Source organism: Ziziphus jujuba, chromosome 10 (assembly GCF_031755915.1).
Source record: "Ziziphus jujuba cultivar Dongzao chromosome 10, ASM3175591v1".
In the NCBI taxonomy this organism is placed as follows: domain Eukaryota; kingdom Viridiplantae; phylum Streptophyta; class Magnoliopsida; order Rosales; family Rhamnaceae; genus Ziziphus; species Ziziphus jujuba.
Genome location: NC_083388.1, coordinates 8,963,069 through 8,970,408, shown reverse-complemented (window position 1 = coordinate 8,970,408; position 7,340 = coordinate 8,963,069). Strand labels below are relative to the sequence as shown.

Genomic DNA, 7,340 nt, shown 5'->3' with positions numbered 1-7,340 from the left:
CTGCAAAATTTCTGGCTACAATGCCCACCATGCTGCGACCCAACTTAGTTGCTGCATTCATGTTTATCCTTATGGCGTCCTGTGGGCCTCGGAGGGGGACTATATTGCTAATTTTATGCTTAATGGCATATGAGTCCTGTCCGTCCCTAGCTAAGAGAGCTTCTAGAAACCTGAAACGAAGCAGGTCCATTATGGAAACAAGGTTGAAACACTTGTTTTCAAATATGGCACTATTCTTTATTTTTCAAAGTTGATCTAGAATTAGAGTTCCAAAAGGAAAGAAATTATTTTTGTCCGTTTGGTGGACCGGGAGAACCCCATTGGGATGAGCTAACAAAGCCAGTTTATCTTCCAGAGAGCGGTTGGAAAAGTTATACCATTTGATGCTCCAAGGCATTGCAAACCAGATCTCTCTAGCTACGTGGCAATGAAAGAAAAGGTGGTTTTCGGATTCCATGCAAGGACACCCATGCATGCACGTTTTATTCATGACCATGATATTTGGATCAATAAGGTTGAAACAGTGGAAGACCGTGATCAGAGAGCTTCCAGAAAAAAAAAATTTAATATTTCATAAATCTTAGAACTCCACAGGAACTTCCACTAAGAGGAAGTCACTGTATTTTTGCAGAAAGCAAGACTATAGGACGATTTAAATGAAAAAAGCCCATTTGAATTACCAACCCACTTTAAAGTGTCTTCTAGATGTCTATTCAAATAAGGAATCTTCAAAATATTGTCAATAGTGGTACTATCAAACAGAGAACATAACTTTTGGACATCCCATTCACCATTTGCATGCCTAAGGCTCTCAACCATTCGACATTCTTCATTATTTGTCCCTGAAGCAACTACTTTAAACCCAATATTGTTCAGTATCCAGCAATCCTCCCAGATGTTAGTCCTATTCCCTTTTCCAACTCTATAACAGAGGCCATTGAGAATCAATCGTCTAGATGCAAGGATACTGCTCCAAGTCCACGAAGCATTCTTCTTTTTGTGGCACCTAAAAAATAAGGATCCAGCATAATATTTAGACTTCATAACTTGTGCCCAAAGTCTATTAGAATCAGTAGCTAAATACCAACTCATCTTACTTAATAAAGCTAGATTCATATCCTTAAATCGTCGAAGTCCGAGACCTCCAGTAGATTTTGGCCAGCAAATTCAAGTCCAAGAGACTGAATGAAAACCTCTGCCTTCCTTACTTCCACTCCAGATGAACTTGTTGGCCATGCTCTCAAAGGCTTGACACCAAGCATCAGGGAGTTTGTAGGCAGTCATAGCATAGAGGGGAATAGCTAATACTACTGATTTTGTAAGGGTAACTCTGCCTACTTGAGAGAGCAACTTTGCTTTCCATTCTTGAAGCTTGGCCTCAACCTTCCTTTTTCGCTCATCATAATTCATGGAATGGTTCCTCCTACTAGACATGGGATTACCCAGATATTTAGTGTTTTTCAAGAGTTCATCTAACCCAAAAATCCTCTTAATACTAGCCTTTGTCTTGTTTGCAACGTTTTTGAAGAAGAAGTAACCGAACTTGGAAGTATTCCCCCTTTGTCCAGTCCACTTGCAGAACTTACTTAGACATTGGGAAAGCTCACGAACCTAGTCTAAATTCGCTCGGTAGAACATAATCAGATTGTCTACAAAAAGAAGGTGAGATATGGTAGGACACGAGCGGCCAAGTTTGATTCCATGGAGTTTGTTCGCACCTTCAAGTTTGATTAACATACTAGACAATAATTCCAAATAGAGAATGAAAAGGTAAGGTGAAAGAGGATCCCCCTGACGAAGGCCCCGTTCCATGGCAACTTTACCGAATATGCTACCATTAAGAAGAAGATCTACCTTATCTGTGTGTAAACATCGAAGAACCAGGGTGATCAGCTTATGTGAAAAGCCAAAATTTGACAAGATTCTGGTTAGAACTCCTCAATCAACCCTGTCGTAGGCTTTTGATAAATCGATTTTAAATCCAACCAAGTCATTCCCCTTCGTCCTTCTTTTCATAGTATGTAGAATTTTGCTCACGAGAATGGTGTTTTTTCCAATCCAGTGGCCCGAGATAAACACTATTTGATGGGGGGGAGATAATTCAATCCAACATCGAACGAATCCTTTCTGCAACTAATTTTGACAAAATCTTATAAAGACAATTACACAACCTAATAGGTGTTAGATTATTAAAAGTAGAACATTGATTGGACTTTGGGATGAGCACCAAGAAGTTTTGATTAATATCTGGAGGAAAGATAGCACTTCGAAAGGCATTTTGAATTAGAGATTTTGTTAAGGAAGAAAATTGCTTACCTCGTATGTTAACTTGAGCTCCATTTTATACTCTTTTTTTTTTTTTTTTTTTCAAGGCTTCCCCATGCTTTAAGTACGTGAGACCATACCACAGCACCCTATTGCATGGCTGAGTTGGGTCCAAAACACAGAAGTGGGCTAGGCCCAAGGCAAAACAGGATTTAACATTTTTCTAAAAAAAATATATACATATATTTTATTTATTTATTTATTTTTTTAAATTAAATTAGGAGAGAAATTTCGGTCTTTTTTTGTTTTTACAGTTGGTCTCTAACAATGTTGAAGTCTGCTGGATTTTTGTGAAACTTAAAAAAGGTTGCTGCTTTGTTCCTTTTCTCAACTATGGAACCCAAGTCAGTGATTTCTACACTCGAGGATGATGCCATTCTTTATAAGCTCCCAAAACTGCAGCAAACTCCCTCAGAGGCGTTTCAACAAACATCTACAAGTCCATCTTCCAAGTCACAGCCCATGCTTCCTCCAAAGCTAGAAGCTTATCGAAATACCACCCAGTTGCTCGTTTTCTTGGACAGCCACTTTTGCCATCATCGAAGACAATAAGTACCAATCTGGTACGTCCACTCATTTGCTCACCTTCCAAAGCCAAGCCAAAAATTTCAAAACCCACTTCTAAAACCGCTTTAAAACTTCCCTTTTGATTCATGGAAAGCTATCCCTTCCCAGTTGACCCATTATAATATCATCAAGTGGTCTGGGATCTTATCTATTACTGTTTTCGCGACAAAGTAGTCTTTAAATTTGCTCCTGAACCCCTGGATGTACCTCAGCTGGACTTAGGTTCTTTTTACCTTGATTTGTGGCTATAGTTGTCATGGGTTACGGAATATACTGCTTCCGAATGCATTTTCGTGGTGAAGCTAAGATATTTGGGCAACTGGCAATTGCTATTTCAATATTCATTTGGCTCATACTGGTCCCGCCTACCTATTTCAATGGGTTTCTTAAAGGATGGCCTTTTGTGTTCTTTTTTGTGTACCACTATTTCTTTTTCCTCGATGTTAGCATTAGAAAACGATTATATGGGTATTACTTTGTTTGTTCGCCGCCATGACTTCAAGTGGGATGTGAACCTGCCGTAGTCGTACCGCTTCTTGTTTGGCATCAGTGTGAAGGTGGGACACATTGGCTGGCTGCATTTGAAGGAACAGGGTTGCACAACATTCCGGGAGAGTGGGAGCAATGTGCGTATTTGGATTATGATATTAGTGACTCTGTTAATGCAATATAATGCAACATTGTATCTTGTAAAGATTTAGAAAAGTTTGTGGTGCCTACTGCCGTTGTGCAGTTTGGACCATATAGATGGGTCCGGCATTGAATATATGCATCCTTCATGCTTCTAGTTGCCATTTACTTTTGCTTCGAGCACCTTTGAGTTCCATACTTGTTGGAAGTTTGTGTCGTATTATGTGTAGAAGGCAAAAATGGAGGAGGCTTTGATTGTTGAGACAATTGGTAAGAGTTAATTTGGAGTATGCAAGTAAAGTTAGGTACAAGTTCATTCCTTTTGTTCATTAGTTGGTCACTGCAGATGTTAATTATGCAGTCTGAAGTTCTCAACATTATATCCTATTCAAATATTTGAACTTTGAATCAAATGGGGAAATGTTAGATTATTTACAAAAGCTGTGTATCACTGTTAGGTAATTGCTATCTTCCATATATCATTTTATTTTATCTATTTTCACTTGATCCATATGTTTTTGTTTTCCGATAATAGCTTAAGTGTGTTTATGATAGGTCTATCAATGAGGTTTTGTTTCAAACTTTATTTCGGTGACCTTTGCCTTAGTTCATATATCTCTTAATTACTTTTGATATTGATAATTTCTGCAGCACATGGAAGAAATATAAATTAAATTTTAGCCGAGTCACGTCTACTCAGCTTGGTCTTGGTTTGTGGATCCGAAGTTGGGCTTGGGCTTCTTAAACATCTAAGGGTCCATTTGGTATAGCTGATGAAAATAAAGCTTTAGTCTGTAGAGTTTTGTATAATAAATTTTTTTGAAAAAGAACTTTTACTGAAAAGCTAATAAGTGTTTGATTGTAAATAAAAAACCTGCATTAAATGCTTATTAAACTGTATTAAATGCTTATTAAATTTCTATATAAGGTAAAAGAAAAGAGTTTTTTAAAGAAGCTCAAAATTTGGGCTTCTCTAAAACAAATTAAAAAAGCTCATTTTTTGGTCAAGTACTTATTGATTTTTGTTAAACATCTTTATTTTTTTATAAATGAGCTTTTAACCTTCTAATAGAGCTTTTAAGCCAAAAAAAAAAAAAATTCTGCCAAACAGAACCCAAATATGATAGTTGAATTGAATGAAGACTGAGACTAATGACGAAAGTACCTAAAGTAAGCTCTTCTTATTATGACTAATTAATTATTCATAAGGGAAATTTGGAGAGAATTAAGGTGGATGAAGTGTAGAATCAAGGAGTATCTGCATATTCATCAAATATGAAATACGTACCTTGTAAGAGGTCATTATTGGAAGAGGAATATTAGTTCATACATATCATATTCTAATAGTTTTTAGGTTATTATATGTGTTACAGTGAGCATATTCTGAAGCATGAGGGGTGTTCACCATATGTACCTAGTTAAAGGATCACATTGAAAGAAAAATGTGAGCTTGTCAGCAATAATGTTGGTAATGACGAATGGCAATTTGCATAAAAGTATAGAAAGCATAAATGCTTTCTTGAAAGAGACAACTTAGTCATTGATGGCTTTTTTTTTTTTTTTTTTTTTTTTTAAATAAATTTTCAGATGGTCTGATTGGGATTTCCCTGTCAACTTTATTTTATGGAGTAATTTGATTTTGTTTTCTTTCTGCCTTCCTTGTAATGGCCACATTGTTATGAGATAATCTGGTCATAATTGAGGAACAGACAATTGAGATGAATGGTATTGACACACAGTATACTGCTACGTAATTTCTAGAGCGGATTCCATATTATGGTTGTGTTAGATGTTTTGCCATTTTTACCTATTTGCGTCCATGACAATTTGTAGTGAAATTATATATGAGATCACTATTATAGGCCTCTAGGCACTAATACAAATTTATTACTTTGCTCTAGAAACTAGCTAACTTTTCTACGTTTATTTTGAGCTGTTCTTGTCAAATTCTGTAGTAAAACTTTAATGGCCCCTTGATGAAATTTTATCTATAATGGATTGAACATCTTACATGATTTGTTTTTGGCCATGGAGGGGAAGGTGTGGGTCTGCAGTTGTCTTGTAGATCTATTAAAAATGTACTTTTGGATTTATTAGACTTGATCATAGTTGTATAGTGTGCCTAAGCATCTGATAATAGAGGAACCTAATCTAGAAAGTTCAAAGCTATAGCTAGGGCATGAATTTCATTTGCATTCTTGTGCTTGAACCCAGGATCAGGAGAACCCTTCAGGTCATTTGACCATAAGGCCACAAGATTATAGGCACTATCACATGAAATTTTTAAGCTATGGTGCATGCGTCGTATTGTTTGGTTGGATTCTAGAATAGTTTTACTGCTATCAGCAAGAAGATATTCCATTCATCCAGATACGTGGCAATTTAGAATTATCAAATTATTCTCACAAATAGGGAAAAAGATGAATTTGATTACCACCTGGAGAATATTACCTTTTTTTTGTTGGCACCATTAAGTCTGAGGCATGTGGCAAATGAATAGCAAACCCTTCAAATTTAGTTGGCAGCTAATTGGATACAACATAAGTGGGGATTCTGTGCATTGTCTTTATCACGAAGTTGGTCTGGTTCAAATTTATTTTTATGAAATTGTAAGGGGTCTTTTCTGTTAGATCATAAACTATTCTCTAATGCAATATTTTGAAGAATGCACCAATTTTTTAGGTCTGCTCTCTGTTTTATGTATCAGAGCTTCCAGAAATTATATTCAACATAATTTCTTTTGGGTGCAAATTATAGAAAAATAAAAGGAGTGCAGTTAGATAAATGTATAATATATTAATCTTTTTATCATTTATTGATACTGAAATGCTAGGTGTTAAGTTGTTCAAGTGCCTGCTGCTCAAGTATCTTTGGCCAAGGTTTAAATACCTTTTGAACTTGGAACCTTGTCATCTGATTGCTTATTATGATTTTCACGTTTTGTATCATTTCTAGCTAATTTTTAGTGTTGCTATGGTTCTCTTATGCTAGCTTTAAGCATTATCTGCTCACCAGTTATATGTTTCCCTGTAAAGAGGTTTTGACTTTCTTTTATCAGTTGCCTTTTTAAACCATCAATTGAAATTAAGGATTCCCCAGAGGGAAATTGTATGTTCCATAAATACTGCACTTTAGGATCGTTGTCTTGTTAATCCAAAAAGCACTAGCCATCAAATAATTGCACATAGACTTACTTTCTAGGACAGCATGCAATTGAGTCACTACCTCATTGCATGGACCTGCTGGCTGTGAAATTTCTTTTTACCCAGGAATGATGACTGTCTAGGAAAATTTGTTAAGGTATATTGACTCTCACTCTGGGACATGGCACTTTCTGAAAGAGAAAATACTTGTGGAAAATGTGCAGACTACCTCATATGCACGTGAGGCCAACTCATCAGAAGTGAAACATATCAACTTATACTGGATTTGCTCTGCAATGTGCTAGACACTTTGCAGGAGCCGTAAACTCTATCTACTTAAAAATTTAGCAGAAGTTTTATCCTTATTAGGGCAATCAAGAAAAATTACTCTTTTTTATGCCCTTTCTGTGTTTTCACATTTTTGCACGCTTAGAGACTAATAATTGGTTCTTTTTCAGCACCTTACTTCGTGTCAACCTTTTGCACTGGGATGCCCTGTTCCTCCTTTTTGCCTTTCATTTTCTGTGTTGTCTTCTCCTACGTGTTTGTCTGTGGGGACAGATGGTGTCCCAATACTCAGTTTCTTCATTTATTTTAGTTGAAAAGTTTGTGCCATGGTCTAATCAATTTAGATTAAGAATTTGTATCCATATGATTTCCATGGTTGGAAAATGG

The 7,340-nt window shown here is 36.3% G+C and overlaps 1 pseudogene; it reads left to right on the top strand.

Moving 5' to 3' along the window:
• Window positions 1-2,658: 2,658 nt before the first annotated feature.
• On the top strand, window positions 2,659-3,956 carry LOC107410971 (uncharacterized; annotated as a pseudogene).
• Window positions 3,957-7,340: the final 3,384 nt, after the last annotated feature.